At 44.8% G+C, this 16,372-nt stretch overlaps 2 long non-coding RNA genes across 2 annotated transcripts in view; one reads left to right on the top strand and one right to left on the bottom strand.

Annotated features, from left to right (window-relative positions):
- The window catches only part of LOC149858423 (uncharacterized), a 71,099-nt gene that overhangs the window by 14,688 nt on the left and 40,039 nt on the right, over positions 1-16,372 (bottom strand). The gene's annotated exons all lie outside the window — the stretch shown is intronic.
- Positions 1,469-14,161, top strand: LOC149858425 (uncharacterized). Its single transcript, XR_016443890.1, has 4 exons — positions 1,469-1,937; positions 11,110-11,448; positions 12,149-12,271; positions 12,679-14,161. It is a non-coding gene; the product is annotated as an uncharacterized LOC149858425 (long non-coding RNA).

Genomic DNA, 16,372 nt, shown 5'->3' with positions numbered 1-16,372 from the left:
GAACAAAAGCACCCTCCCCTGCACTTTGCAACAATGCCCATGATTTTTCACTAGTATGCAATAGTTCAAAATTCCGTTTTTACAGAGCCTGATAAAAACCTGGGATTAACTGCATTAAATGTAATTGGGTGGTGCACGGCCCACCCAGGCCTCTGCTCCTTCAGACATTTTTAATCTGCCTAAAATCAAGGTTAGTTTTTTTAGCAATAATGAAGCAACGCTATGAGTCTGGCAGTCAAAAACACAAAAAAAAGAAGGCGAGGCAAGAAGACACAGCTAAGCAAAAAGACAGTTTGTTATCCTATTTTAAAAAGCTTGAAATACTAAATAGTGGACATTCACCAAAAATATGGGGAGGTGTCGCAGAGCACTCAGGTGCCCTGCGCCTGAGAGGAGAAAACAGCTCAGAGAGACCCCTAGGGGCAAGAAGGTGGAGGCCCAGCTGCCACTTACCAGCGCAGCCAGAGTAACAGGCGCTGGTTGCCAGGACAACCGCTGGGGAGCCAGCTGACAGGAAGGGGCAGGGCCTGGCCCTTATAAGCCCAGTCAGGAGGCCAGGAGGGCAGTTCCCCTCTGGCGGCCAACGGAGGAGGAGCTCAGCCAGGGCAGACAGAGGGGAGAAACCAGACTGCGCGAGCAGCCCCTGGTGACAAAATAATAGTGCAATTGCAGAGTAGAGGTAAATCTCTAAAGAAAACTGGTCATTTAATTTTGTGGGTTTTTTGACAAACATATAGACAAAAATGCTAAAAGCCACTACAGTAAGAAATTAAGTGAATTCTACCGAGAGGACATAGACACAAATCTTTTTGAAGATGAAGTGAAACATTTCATTCATTTTATTGAAAATGATGAGGTCCTCTGCTTTGAGATCACCAGTTGATTTTTATAGACTTGTACATGACGGTTTGCAGGAACCTTTCCAAATGTAGAAACCGTTCTGAAAATATTTTTAACAATAGCAGTCACAAATGCTGCTGGTGAATGTTCTTTTTCTGTATTTAAACAAGTTAAAAATTATTTGCAAAATACAATGAGTCAGGAATATTTGACAAGTTCAGCAATATTGACAATTGAAAGTGCCTGTTTACAAAATATTACTTACAATGACTCAACTGACAATTTTGTAAAGGAAAAAGTGTAGAAAAAAGCTATCTGAATAAATATATATTTTTTCAAATCCAATAAGTTTCTTCAGAGGAAGTTAACTTTTATTTTTCCTCTTATGCATCATCTATACTTTTTATTTTTACACACTTTTCACGTTAGCGTAATGCAAATACAAGCTTTCGTCTAGACCAGAAGTTCTCAAACTGTGGTCCAAGAACTCCATTCAGGTGGACCAAGGAAAGGTTATTAAGTTTTTTTATAAAGCGCTGTTATCCAAAGCACTTTACAATAGTTATCTAATGGTACAAACAACATTTGGAAAGATCATTAAGTGGTCCCCCAAGACCCTCGACAATTTTCAAGTGGTCAGTGAAAAAAAAAGTTAGACTACAAAAACAATCAAGGTACCTCACTTTATTTTCATTTACTTCCTATTACTTATAATATAGGAGGAGGATAAAGAAAAAAAGAATGAAAAATGGGGGAGAGATAAGAGAAAATGTTCTTTTTCTTGGCTGGGTCCCGAGGAGGGTGGGGGGGTGCAAAAATGAAGCTGCCCCACTAACTCTAAATCCACTACTCTAAATCCACTACTGCATGGATGCCCTGAATCTTTTAACTACAAAGCTAACCTTCCTATTTGATATAAATTTGATATATGACTTGTTCCAAGAAAACAAATGTAAAATACTTATTGAAAATATTCCTCTCACTCCTTTCTGTTGTCTTCCCCAGATTTCTGTAACATTCACCCAACAATATTTCCTGGGGAATCATGCAGGGAAAACTGTTTGCTCTTCTGTTCTCTCTTGCTTGCCTTTGGCCTGGTAAGTTATGCAACAACCTTTGCTAATGTTAAAACAACTTTTCTGATGGTTATCATCCTCTACCAAAAATCTTTTTATCAAACTGGGCATATTTACAAGCTTAACCTACTGTGTGTATATGTGTTTATCAAGTTTCAGAGACCAAACTGCTCTGGGGTTTTATCATGGGGAATATACCTTTATGTTGTTAATGTGCAAGAAATTCTTGTTTTCCTATATCTCACAAGGCCTCGAAAATGTGGTGTTAGGACCTTCTTTGCAATGAAAAATAGGTGATGTAAATCTATGGACACAAGAGCATTCTGTTGGCTATATTACTAATTTCCCCTGATATGTGAAAGCCAAGCTATATTCATTCTGCATCATATATCCTTACTACCTAAAGAAATTCAGAAACAAATCTGGGTGAAGTTAGAACAAAGCAAAATAAGTATTTTCACTATAAATATTGCTGACCTATGTGGTTATTATTCAGCAACACTTTTAACGTCTTGGTACCTGGTCCTGACATCAGATCCACTGGATGGCTGCTCATGCATACATACAGCCCCGGTGACATCAATGCGTCTACAGATTGGGAAAAATCAAGTAGATGGGAATCTGCCTGCTGAATTGGGCCCTAGTTATGAAAATGTGAGTGAGCAAGCAGTTTTTGGATGTGAATGTTAACAGAAAGCCGAGGTAATCCAAACTTCAATTACTATTTGCTGGAGTAATCTGTACGTCTAATCTTATTTGTCACATACATCACTGCAGGGAGGTGGATCACATGCTTCTCACTCTGCTTTAGTGTATTATTGTCATTGCGATAGTTTCCATACATATTTCTAAGACTCCCGAGCCCAAGAGTATCTGAGCACAAAAATATCATCCATTTAAAATCACAACGTGCAGGGATCAACCAAAAGGGAGAGAATTTTTTTTTACCTGTCACCAAGGATGTAAATGCTTTATTCCAAACTCTAGTGAAGTCAATGAATTTCCCCTACTGGCTTCAATGGTCTTTGGATCCAATCCTAATTGTGCTGATCTAAAGTGCAGAGTGTGTCTGACGTGTGTGATTCCTTCATCACATGGTAGCTGAAATGAGGCCACTTCTCCTCTTCCCCTTCCCCAGCATTCCTCTCCCCAGCTCTATGGCTTTTCACAGAGAAGAAGAGCTAGGGAGGCTGGAAAAATGGAAACCACCCAAAAAGTGCTTGGAATGGGAGAAACAGAGAGAGTTTCACCCATTCTCTCTGAAACTAATGATTTTCTCACATCCTTCTGTGATACCTATCACATCAAAAAAATATAGACCCAGCCCTGAGCAAAGAGTGGTGTGAAGGCCACACCAAACCAGAAACTCAGTTTCTCAGGGACACCGTTCTAACCCACACTTCCTCTTTCAGTTCTTTGTGGGTTTCAGGGAAGAAGATGGAGTTCAGCAAGTCATAAGCTGCTGCCACACACTTAGCATAGGCCAATTTAGCTGCTCTAGCTAGTAAGAGGATGAAATCAGGTCTCGAGCTAAGGCTTCCCAGCTAGCCCAAGGTCCAGTTAGCAACTGTATTGCCATAACCAAGGTCTTCTACATGAACTCACCATTCAAGTCTGTCTTCCCTTTAACTCAAGGGACACTGCCCACATGCCCTTCCTCCCACCCTCAACCCCCCAAAAAAGCCTGAGAACTAAGGGTTTTTTAAAGAGTGATTGAAGTCAATTTAGTCCATAAAACCTACCGCAATAGTCTCAGGATGAAGCCCCTAGTGCAGTCACTGACACTTGAGTTTCACTGTAGTACTTTATCAATATAGTTGAACTGTCTATAAACAGCAAATTTACTAATCCCATGTTCATGAAAATCCTGGGCTAAATGCCCCAGAATGTGAGTGGTTCCTTTCTTTTTTAAAATGAGTATTTTTATTTCTTTCTTTTTACTTCTTTGTATTTTCTTTTATTTAGAGCATTTGAAGACATATTTTCCAGCTTTTTGCTGAATCCACAAGGGCTGAGATCATAGTTTTATGAAAAATGGAGGCTGAGATTCACATGCAAACACAGGACTCTAGAAGCAGAGACTTTAAGATCATCTTCTAATCTCATGATACACTATATTTCTCACCAGATCTGTCAGCTTTGTCTATGGACCTAATTGGAGTCTACCCCTGTAAACTATGGGCATGTCTGCACATGCATTCATCCACTTTTCCTAATGTGCATTAAATTTAGTATCTCCAATGTGAGGTACTACATAAAAGCATATTAGACTGTCCTAATGCAAAAGTGCACACTTTTTTAGTAATGCTTCATGTGCAGTAGTCTATTTTACTGCACATTAGTGCGTTTGCACAGTTTTTACATGACGCTTTAATGTGCAGTAAAATAGGGTACTGTGCACTAAAGCATGCGTGTAGATGTGTGCACTGAATGCCATGGGTACTCTGATCCTAGGATCTACAAGTGTATCTGTATCTTTTCTACATCTTATTTTACCATCTGGAACCATTGTTCTGAACATTTTTAAATTCAGTGCACCCCTTGGAAAATGCCAGCTCTTAGCTTTATTATTTATTCATTATTTATTCATTATTTTTTGAATATGGAAAAAAAATAGAACATATGATTCATCAGGTCTCTGTACATCTGATAATGTATGGTTCCCCATGGCAACCTTAGAAGAATCTCATGGCATCCTGGAGTGCCACAGTACCCTGGCTGAAAATCAGACTAATGATCTCTTAGGCCATGTCCAGATGCTGTGGACATGCAATGTGTTGCACTGCAGACCCATCTGCAGTACAACACACTGCACATGCAGGTGTTCCCCACCCTGTTACCTTGCAGTACACAGGGATCTCCCAGGGTTAAGAAACCCCATGCCAAAAAAAAAGTGGTGTGGCGTGGCGCACATGGCAGCTGCAAAAAATGGGACTCTGGCTGACCAGAACCATGCTCTGGCTGCCAGCCAGGCTTTCTGCCATAGCTGGAGCCCCAGAAAGCTCCCAGGACCCCAACGTAAGGCTGTTGCTGGTCCCAGCTTCCCCTACACCAGAGCACATATGGTGCAGGCATTCACCAGGGACAACCAGAAGCAGCACACCTTGTGCTGCTGCTACTTGTCACCTGGGAAACAAATGTCCATGCTCATCTGGATGCAGCCTTCAAATCCCTTCCAGCCCTATTTACCTAATATAATTGCATTAAAATTGTGTCAGTAAAGGTTCTGGAAAATAAAATGTGCTTTTTCTTGTTCTAAGCTTAATTCACCTATTTAAATCAGGGCTTCCCTCGAGCCAATCAGGGGTTTTCAGTGTGAAAACTGTGTTTCAGTTTAAATTCCCTACTGGGACAGTGGCCAACCACTGTTATCATGCAGCCTGGCACCTTCCAAACTCACTCGTTCCAAAAGGCAAGACATTTTGTAGGCCACAGCCTACTATTCACAGCAGAAGCAGTAGGCTGTAGCTTTTGAAAGCTTCTTCCTCTCTGAACAGGTTAATCTAGAAGGTGCTGCACTGCCCTTCCTTCTGCCTAACTTCAAACTAACATGACTAACTACCGCTCTCTATTGTTCTCCTGTGTCCGACCTTCTCAGAGACCATAGAAATCCCAAAGGCGCAGTGATAGTTCTCTCCCTTCTCATGGCTTTCCCCGCACTACGCAAATTCCATTCTACAGTGATACACCAAATGCCTGATTTCCAGTTCTCTGCTTTAAGAATATTCTTTCAGAATCTGGAAATGTCATTTATTCTGAAAAACAGGAAGAAGAATCACTTCTAAGAAAGCATGGGCTCTGGAGTGTGTATGGTTGTGGGCTAGCAAAAGTGGGTAAAGAGCAAAGAGCAAAGGCAAGAAACAGAAGGTGAAAGGCTGCAAAACCACCAACAGGAACTGCACAGATTCACAAAGGGCCAAGTCAAAGTGCTTACAGGCATGAAGATGAACTGAAAAGCCTCATTTATGAGTGACCCCTAAGCAGAGGCAGAGTAGGATGGAAATAACACACACTCAGGTTGATTGAGAAGTAGATTTTTTGTTAAATTAAGTATTCCAAAACCCTAGAGCTCTCTCAACCAAAGGACCCGAGTCCTGTCAGAGCTCAAACCCATTGACACAACTACTCTGCCCTCCCCGTGTCTCTCCCCTCCTCAGCAGTCCTTTTTTTCCTCAGAAGGACAGCATTTAGATAAATATCACCTTTGCCTTCCCTTATGAGTTCCATGAAACCTGACTTTATAGTTTCATAGTTTCTAGGGTTGGAAGGGACCTGGACAGATTATCAAGTCTAACCCCCAGCCCTGGGCAGGAATGAGTGCTGGGATCATAATACCCCAGTCAGATATGTATCCAACCTCGTCTTGAAGACCCCCAAGGTAAGGGAGAGCATCACCTCCCTTGGGAGCCCATTCCAGAGCCTGGCAGCCCTAACCATAAAGTAATGCCTCCTGATATCAAGCCTGAATCTGCTCTCACTCAATTTGTGGCTGTTATTCCTTGTTATCCCAGGTGGTGCCCAGGGGAACAGAGCACCACCTATTTTCCGCTTGTCTCCCCTGGTGAGTTTATAGATGGCCACCAGATCCCCCCTCAGTCTTGTCTTGTGGAGGCTGAATAGATTCAGGCCCTTTAGTCTATCTTCATAGGGCCTGGCCTGCTTCCCCCTGACCATGTGACTGGCCTTCCTCTGGACCCTCTCAAGGTTAGCCACATCCCTCTTGAAGTGCGGTGCCTAGAACTGGATGCAGTACTCCAACTGCAGCCTGACCAGTGCCACATAGAGGGGAAGGATCACCTCCCTGGACCTGCTTGTGATGCATCTGTAGATGCACAACAAGGTGCGGTTAGTTTTACCAACCACTTCCTCGCATTGACGGCTCATGTTCATCCTGGAATCAACAATGACTCCAAGATCCCTTTCAGCCACTGTGTTGTTGAGAAGGGTGTTCCCCACCCTATAGGTGTGTTTCTGGTTCCTTCTCCCTTGATGCAGCACCTTGCACTTGTCTCCATTGAATTCCATCCTATTCTCATCCGCCCACCCTTGTAACCTGTCTAGGTCTAGTTGGATTCTGTCCCTCCCCTCCAGTGTGCCCACCTTGCCACACATCTTTGTGTCATCAGCAAATTTGGACAGCATGATTTCCACGCCCACCTCCAAGTCATTGATAAAGATGTTGAATAGCACAGGCCCGAGGACTGAGCCCTGGGGAGCTCCACTGCCCACATCCCTCCAGGTCAAAAACAACCTGTCCACCACCACTCTCTGGGTGCGACCATTGAGCCAATTTACCACTCATCCAACTGCATAGGCATCAATGCTGCAGTCGCCTAGTTTTTTTATGAGAATGGGGTGAGAAACGGTGTCAAAGGCCTTCTTGAAGTCCAGGTAGACAACATCCACCTCAACGCCTGCATCCAAGGACTTTGTGACTTAGTCGTAAAAGGAGACAAGGTTAGTCAGGCAGGATCTGCCTGCAATGAACCCATGTTGGTTGCCCTGAGCATTACCTCCCATGCTGGGCCCCCGCGGATGTGCTTCTTGATAATTTTCTCAAAGGTCTTCCCAAGGTCTGAGGTGAGACTAACTGTCCTATACTTACCCAGGTCCTCCTTTCTCTCCTTCTTGTAAATGGGGACCATACTGGCCCTTTTCCAGTCCTCTGGTACCTGGCCAGAGCACCATAAGTGCTCATACAGCCATGCCAGGGGCCTTGCTATGACCTCCACCAAGTCCCACAGTACCCTCGGATGAAGAGCATCCAGACCTGCTGATTTATACACGTTCAGCCCCTCCAGTAGTTCCCTAACTTGGTTGTCCATGACCTTAGGTATGACATCGTGTCCCCTGAGCCTGTCCATAATCCTAGTGGGGGAGTTGTCCCGGTCCCTGCTCAGAAATATGAAGGCAAAGAACTCACTGAAGAGATCAGCTTTTTCCTTTGAGGCAAGCACCAGATTGCCAAGCCTGTTCTGTAGGGGCCCCACATTACTCAGTGCCTTCTTCTTACTCCCTATGTATTTGAAAAAGGACTTTTGGTTAGCCTTAATTCTGGTCACCCGCCCTAGTTCTGTCTCTGCCTTGGGCCTTCCTAACAGCCTCCCTACAATCACGAGCAGCAGAGGTGTAATCCTCCTTGGTGATAGCCCCTTGCCTCCACTGACATGTTTTGCCCTCAGGCCCTACTGGATGCCTTTACTGAGCCAAGGGGGCTTTTTAGCACTCTCACCCCCTTTGGTTTGTTTTGGGACTGACTCCCTCTAAGCTCAGAGGATCATCGCTGGCTTGCATCCATAGATGCTTCTCAAGCAAATCCCGGGACATCATTCTCCCCTTGTACTCAACCTTGGTGAAGCCGCAGCTGGAATACTGCATCCAGTTTTGGGCTCCACAATTCAAAAAGGATGTAGAGAAGCTTGAGAGAGTCCAGAGAAGAGCCGCGCACATGACCAGAGGTCAGGAAAACAGACCTTACGATGACAGGTGAGAGCCATGGGGCTCTTTAGCGTGGAAAACCGTAGGCTCAGGGGTGATCTGATGGCCACCTATAAGTTTATCAGGGGTGACCACCAGGATCTGGGGGAAAGTTTGTTCACCAGAGTGCCCCAAGGGATGACGAGGTCAAATGGTCATAAACTACAGCGAGACCATTTCAGGCTGGACATAAGGAAGAATTTCTTTACTGTCTGAGCCCCCAGGGTCTGAAACAGTCTGCCATCGGAGGTGGTTCAAGCACCTACTCTGAACACCTTCAAGAGCAAATTGGTGCTGGACTCAATGATCTTCCAAGGTCTTATTGGTGTTATTGTCTGCATCTCTACTGAAAACCACTTTGTGTCCTACCTCTTTTCACTAAGACACAACCAACAACTTTTTAACAACAGTGGAGCTGGGGAATTATTTTGTGTAGAATCCTATTCAAGGGTAGAATCCTAGCAGTGGCATAAACACAACCAGAGCTCAGTAAACACTAGGTCAGACAACAATCAGGAACAAGTGCTTGTGTTGTAGATCAGAAGTTGGTGGAGTGCCTACAGTATAATTACATTCAGGTTAGTTCAGTGGAGTTACTTGGTAGTCAGTACTCTTAAGTCCCAACACAAACAAAAGTTCTAGCTAGAGTGTCCTGGGTGTACCTACACGTGAATTTATGCATGCCTAAACTTAATGCACTTTAGCCTGTGGTGCATTAAGGCAATTTAGGCATGCATCTACACGTGCATGCCTTAAGGTGCCTTAACGCGGCTTGCTGGGCAAACATGTTTGCAGTCTGCCCTGAGCAGCATCTTGGACAGCCCAAGGAATCCAAGGCAGAATAGCTGGGAGGTGCAGCCAAGTGCCAGCAGAGGAGGTGTAACAGAGAAAGCCATGCTGGGCACTAGGAGCAGATGTAGTCCCCCTGGATGCAATTGGCCTGGCCCAGGCCCTGGCTTTAACCCCCTCCCCATGTTCCTACCTCACCAACGTGAGACAAGAGCGGGGAGGAGCTGAGCCTGTGGGACTCTGCACTACCACCAGATGACAAGAAGAAGAAGAGGCAGCAGGTGCTTTTCGGCAAAGCACAGACGCTAGAGCTGGAGACATGGTTCCAGCAGTAGTGTTACCTGTTGGTGTGCCACCAGTTTGGGATTAAGTTGACAGATGGGGCAGGAGGTGCAAGGGCTCCTATCAAAGCATAATGGAAAGCTGACCCCTCCCCGCCTCCCCCCCATGACTCCATGCAGGGGAAGGGGGCAGGTCAGTGTGAACAGAACTTTTACTAGCAGCTCTCCTTCACCTTTGCTCAGCTCGGCCTGGAAAGGCAAAGTGCATTGTGGGTGGAGGTTCGGCCTCGGATCAGATGGCCCAAGGAGAGGGCCGGGCCCACGCCCATGTTGCAGCCAGCCTGCCTGGGATGAACTAAGAGCCCCCAGGAATTCATGCCACCCCTCCCATGGGCAGTGTCTGGCAGGGAAGCTGGACACTTTCCAGGATGGAGGTGGGTAGAGCAGGAAAAGTCATGCCAGGCACTCAGAGCAGATGCAGTCCCAGCCCACCTGCTGTCCTGGGAGGGAGCCCCAGCACAGGCTTGGGTGAGGCAGCGAGGCATCCCACCCCTGCAGGGCTGCATTGCCTGGCCACCAAATTCACCCCAAGGGAGAGGCATAGGAGAGCCACTAGTAAAGGCCCTGCCCATGCTGTGATGCACCTTTTCCCTGCAGGGAATTGTGAAGGGGGCCTTTTCCTTGTGCTTTGACAAGAGCCCTCATGCCTCCTGTCCCATCTGCTGACTTAGTCCCAAGTCAGTTGGCGCACCAACAGGTAACTCTGTTGCCAGAAACACCATTCCAGCTCCAGCATCTGCACTTTGCAGAACAGCACCCTACGCATGTTCTTCTTGGTGGCACCCAGTGGCAGCACAGGGCCCTGCAGGCTCAGCTCTGGCCCACTCAGTTGACATAGGTGCTTTAAGGTGTCTACATGTACGTTAAGGCATTTTAATTAATGGTGCCTAAATTTGATACCTGCTTTATGCTCAATCACTTCTAAAGCACTGATGATTACAGTTTGGCTCTTAAGGCTAGTCACACATTCAGGCCTATGCTCAATGAAACAAAAAAGACCCCAGAAAACCCACAAAATTCCAGCCAGGACAAGATGATAATTAAACAGGGCTGTGTATCTGATGCCCAAATGCTGGACTCTGACTCCAGATAGGTGGAGTGACTTACAAAACTTGACTATGGTCAGCCTGTACTTAGAGCAGACATTAGAACTGTAATGCTAAGTAAACCACCTGATGAAGAAAAGTGTAATGGCAGGCTTTCAGAGGCCTCCTTTTAAAACCCCCAGAATTTTCTTGTGGACCAAACAGGTTACTATTGCTCTCCAAATCTGAGTCACTGCCTTACTTCCCATGTAGCTCAGAACACACACTTTGCTGTTTGCCTTTTTAAGGGTCCCAACCTTCCCACCTTAGCTATGTGAGAGTTGTACACACACTAATGATGAGGTGACTAGGCTGTGGAATATTGATATTGTTCCCCTGTTTATGAAGAAGGCCCATATCTCAGTAGACCCTTCCAACAAACCCCATAGTACCATTATCGTTTCTTCTTCGCACAGTTTCAGACCCCTTTGACCAAAAAGGAGTTAGCTTCTGGCCATGCTTCCAGCACTAATAATTCTATTTTAATTGACTTCTCCACAGGGGTAATGATGGATCAAGGGAGTAGGGAAACCTACCCAGACTTCAGTACCACAGTGCTGCTGACTGGAACTAATCTGAGCCTCTCTTTGGTCTTTAATGTGGAGTGGAGTTTCCTACTCAATGGGTCAGAAGAGAGTGGCATCACCATCTTAACATTCTCACCCTCATCCCACCGAAAAATTATAGCTGATGGGTACAAGGAAAGAGTTGTCTTTTCTGAAACAGACTTTTCTCTTCGGATCAATCACTTTACTTCTAGCGATGAAGGAGTCTACGTGCTGAACATCCAGGTGCATGAAGGAGATCCACAAATCTCCAGGACAAGAATCAAAGTGATCAGTAAGTGGCCATAGGCAAAATCCATAAAAGCTCACATTGTATTAGCCACCTCTTCTGATTGGACTGTGACAGCATTCCTCAGCACAGCCTTAATGTACTAAGCAAGAAAAGGCTGAAGTAGGCAAAGTAGATTACACATTGGCCTCTGCCAAAACATCTGTTTCAGGAGGAACAAAACTAGTTTAGAAATTCTGAGGCACAGTATCAAGTGCTTAGCTTAAATCAAGGTATCTTAAAATTATGCTGTATTTTATCCCCTTTTCCACTTGCCTCAGTGTGGGGAGGAGATGGGACTGAGGACAGAGGCTGCCTCAGAGCCCAGGATTTAATGAAAACATGACAAAGATGTAATAAGATCAAAAGATTTTCTTGAGGCTTGAACTCTTAATCAGAGAGAATCTGTCTGTGGAAACATGTCACAATAAAACAAAATTTGATAAAGATCCCAAATTTATCTCTTTAGGAAGAGTATCAATCATCTGGTGTTCTGCTGCTTTTTGAAGGCAGACCAAGCTTGAGTGAGTCTAAGAGGAATCTAAGTCCCAATTCCCCACTTCCTTGATAGGGAAACTTGTACAGTCATGTATGCCTGTTCACTGTGAGTACAAAAGTGATTCAAAGGTTTAAAGTTTAGAAACATTTTTATGGGGCTACAGATACATCAGCTGTTTTGTCTTGCTTCTCTCTCACATCTAATCAGGTGTTTCCCCCTGGACAAGTTATGGCTTTTTTGGCTACCCTGGTTACCTGGGCTATATTGTCATCAGCTTCTATATCTTCCTGCTAATAAAAAGGATCTGGAAATCACGCAAAACACAACCAGGTACGAGTATACCAAGTATCTAGCTAAATTTACTTTCCACTACATCCCACCAAGCTTTGCAGGGCTTATACAGAAACATCTATACAAAGACAAGTAACATGCCTGATTTCCTAACACCATCCCCCTCTGACCAGCTATAGATATAATAATATAAGGGTATTGCTTATTCTCCAAGTCCTGCCACAACCTTTGCTTGAGTAAACAAGGAGTTGATCATATGATTCCTCCTAGTATTAGATGAGCATCTTGGTACTTTCTTCAAGTTTTAACCACACCCTACCAAACACAATAACAGGACCACATTTTCACATTCTATTGCTGGAGATGAGCTACACATGAGTCACACATGAAGCTGCCAAGTCTATCAGGAATCATTTTATGTTACTTAAACCTTTTTTTTTAAACAGAATGCATTTATGAAAATACAGAAGTTGAAAACACCTCCAGAAACAGGAAGCAACTCAACCCCATCTACATCAGTCACAGTCATCATGCCCAGTAGTCTCCAACAGAAAGACAAAAATGGAACCTTATTAAAGGTGACCTTGTTTTTCTTATTTATTCAGAATACACAGATTCTGTAGCTAGGGTTTATATCCCGGTGTTCATGGAAGAAGTGACTGTAGGGCAAAATTAAGAGCTCTGCAACTGGAAAAAAACTGCCTTTTTGTATACCAGCTATACGCGCCTCTTTATTCACCTTAGGTCTCTGCTGATATGGTCTCCATTTCCACATATATGGTACTATACACTTATCTTTCCCAACACAAAACTTTTGGCCTCCTTTGTTTACTCTTTTTCCATTCCTGGTAGATTTTCCTTGACTAAATGGGGCCAAGTGCCTGGTGTGCCAAACTTTTTTATTGTCTGTTACTCTTCCTCCTTTTCTCTTAGCATATCAACACTCATATTTTGTTTAGATCCCAGCCTATTCCACCCAACAAAGTTCGCACTTTTATCTCTCTCTTACCCTTTGCTTTAAATGTCTTCATGTATTATAACATGATCTCTGCAACAATACCTTTATGCTGGACCCTTCAACTATAAATACCTTGGAGCTGGATTCTGCCCTGCCTCAGGACAGCTATCACTGCTTTGCTGGCACAAAGCAACCCCATGGCCCACATACCTGGTCACTAAGAGCACTGCTATCCAGATGTGCCGTAGTGATGATGTTTTGCTAAAAAAATTCTGAAGCATTTGGAGGGAAACTTGAAAGCCTCATTGTCCGCAGGCTGTGGCGAATCTGGGTAACAGATGTACAGATTTTGAGACTGCACCACAGATAATGAGAAATCAGGTCTGTGAGAAGATTAAAGGACAATGTGCCTGGATGCATGTACTGAAGTTGAGAAGTGGTTCTGTTCCTGAATCCTGCAGCTGAAACATATTATGAGGAACAAGATGAAAAATCTGTGTGAAGAAAATTGAAGAAGATTTACTGCCTACCTGTTCTGTCTAAGCTATTTTAAAGCATTCAAAATACTGTTTGCAAGCCTGTGTGCGCATGTGTATTAAATGTGTATTTGCTAAAAAATCTTGATTTTGTGTAACAGAGGCTGGCTGGCAGCTATTTGACACCCATGGATAGTTGGGGTTCACAAGTCTTGGCCAACAAGCCCAACATGGCATATTTAAAAGGGCAGCAGTGCCACCAGACCCACATGGAACTAGTACCATCTTGTCCACGACTGCTTACCGGACAGGGTTCCCTGCTCACATGCTGGCTGGCTTCCCTGAGCTCAATCCTAGACTCGTGGATGTGTTTAAAGCCAGATGACACTGCCCACTAGAAGATCACCCACAATAAGAGCATTTTAGTGCCATGATTTCTTTTTAGGGGTGAACAGGTTGTTTTCCAAGCTCTGGGTGGGATTTGTTAGGAGGCAATTAACTAAACAGAAACACAAAGGAAAGGGGAGAAGAGGGTGAGAGAGCAGGGGAGCCAAAAAAAGGGGGCAGAGGGTGGAAATAAGGGATGCACAGAGGACATGTATAGTGCACCGGATGTAGATTGAGGGAAGGACTGCAAGGTATTGGAGCAAAGCAGTCAGTACACAGGAGACAATGTTCAGACTGAGCAGTGATGAGCAGCCTTAGAGAGCTCCTACTGCTGGACAGAAACCCCTGGAAATGTAGGGGTTTTTTCTGATGCCTTGCGTTTCCTGGGCCCTTCGTTTCGCTCCTCCATGAAATTCCTTTCGTTTCAAAGTCCATATAACTCAGGGAGGAAAACATGGTGGGTTGAGCGGGAGTGGGGGGGAGGGGACAGGGCAGGGGGAAGCCAATGAGGTATGAGAGCTGTGGAGTGAGGGGCAGGCATCTGTTGTGGCTTGGGCTCCAGCCCCTACCTAGGGTCAGGGCCATACCTGCAGGTACTGCCTGCTCCTACAGCCCGCCACTGCCTTTGCACCCACACAGCTTCTGCTCCACCTGCCCCACTTCTTCCTGCCCACCCCTCCCCCTCCCCACCACCTTAACCTTGCCCCATGCTGGCAGGCTCCATGGATGTTGCAGCCCTGGGCGCTGAACACAGCCCAGTCTGGCCCTGTAGTGGTGGTGAGCAACCTACATGGCTGCTACAGGGGTTGAGCTGGGGCTGTGCTCCATGCCCCAAGCTAGGACAGAGCCTGCCAGTGCTGGGGGGAAGAGAGAGAGCGGGGGAAAAGGGGAGGGGGAAGGGGAGGCATCAGGGGGGCTGGCACAAGCAGGGGGCAAGCTGTTTGGCCTCCCCACACCACCTGCCTCTCCACTGGCTACCTCCCTGAAGCAATAAGAGGGATGGATTGATAATAATCCTCCAAATAATTAGATTGTATACCTGGAAAATTATAACAAATGTATACATTTTCCATGTCTAGAATCTAATTATTGAGGAGGTGGGGCAGTCATCTCAAATTCAGGATCATCCCAGATTTCACTATATGCAGTATTTCCCTACCCTAAATTTTTTTTTTTTGGGCACAGTGCCTTGAACTGCCTGACAAATTGCCCTCTCAGTCCCTCTAGTGAAGCACTGTGAATGTATCATGTTAATGTACAGAGAAGACTATGATTTCTTTTCTAAAGAACACTTTGGAAATACAAACTTCACAGATTTTTTTTAGACTCTCACTTCATATGCTCCTAAAAAGAATCTGTTTATCCTAGCATTAGCCAGGTCGTCTGCCTACATATCCTCATGCTGGTTAACTCAAAGACTTCCTCCAGATTAACTTCAATTTGACTTTTTCAACAGCAAACCTGCAGCTTTCTGTGAAGGGCCCAAATGAATCCACCTGTGATCTTGGCAGAAGAGGAAAAAGTCAGTCAGGGTCACAGACTGTGGCCATGTAGAGATGCCCTGATTTTTCAGAGCCTGGTTGTCTTGTGGTGAATGCTGAACTCACTCCAACATACTTATGCTATTAAGCAATCTGTAAGCAATCTGTAACACTATAGTAATTTCATAGATGTCATAGACATCAGGGCTGGAAGGGACCTCGGGAGATCATCGAGTCCAGCCCCCTGCCCAAAGGGCAGGAAGTCAGCTGGGGTCATAGGATCCCAAAATGGTAATAAGATGGTAGGATTAGAAAAATGACCCCGCTCTATAGTGCCTTCTAGCTAAGGGAAGTCAAAGCACTTACAAACACCAAGTGAGCTGCAAAATGAATCTGTGAGGTAAGTATGCCCGAACACCTCGGTACATTGGCATCCTGACACTTGATTAAGGTTCATTGCTAGGTTAGAAAGGAAGTTTATAAGTAGAACAAAACCAGTAATTAATATTCCCTAACTAGCAAATAATTGAAGCTACTACTGGAATCAATATGCACCAACTGAGCTGGTGTTAGTTAAAGCTCTGTTCTGGGGAGCATTTCTTTGGCAAGGTATAGGTGTGAGTCATAGACAAATAAAGTTGTTACCCCTTAGATCTGTTTAGACAGGAAGACCCTGCAGGACAAGGGCTTTTAAAGTGCAGCTGAATAGCTACACAGATCTCCCTCAGGCAGCCCTTCAAAGGTACCACAAATACCACAAAACCAGCATGCTAATAAAATACTTCTGCCTTCCATCAAAGTTAGCTCTGTGAGTAGGTGCTTCCTCTTGCAGTGTGTA

Source organism: Crocodylus siamensis, chromosome 8, assembly GCF_052110815.1.
Source record: "Crocodylus siamensis isolate JL-2025a chromosome 8, ASM5211081v1, whole genome shotgun sequence".
Classification (NCBI taxonomy): Eukaryota; Metazoa; Chordata; order Crocodylia; family Crocodylidae; genus Crocodylus; species Crocodylus siamensis.
This window is presented reverse-complemented; position numbering and strand designations above follow the sequence as displayed.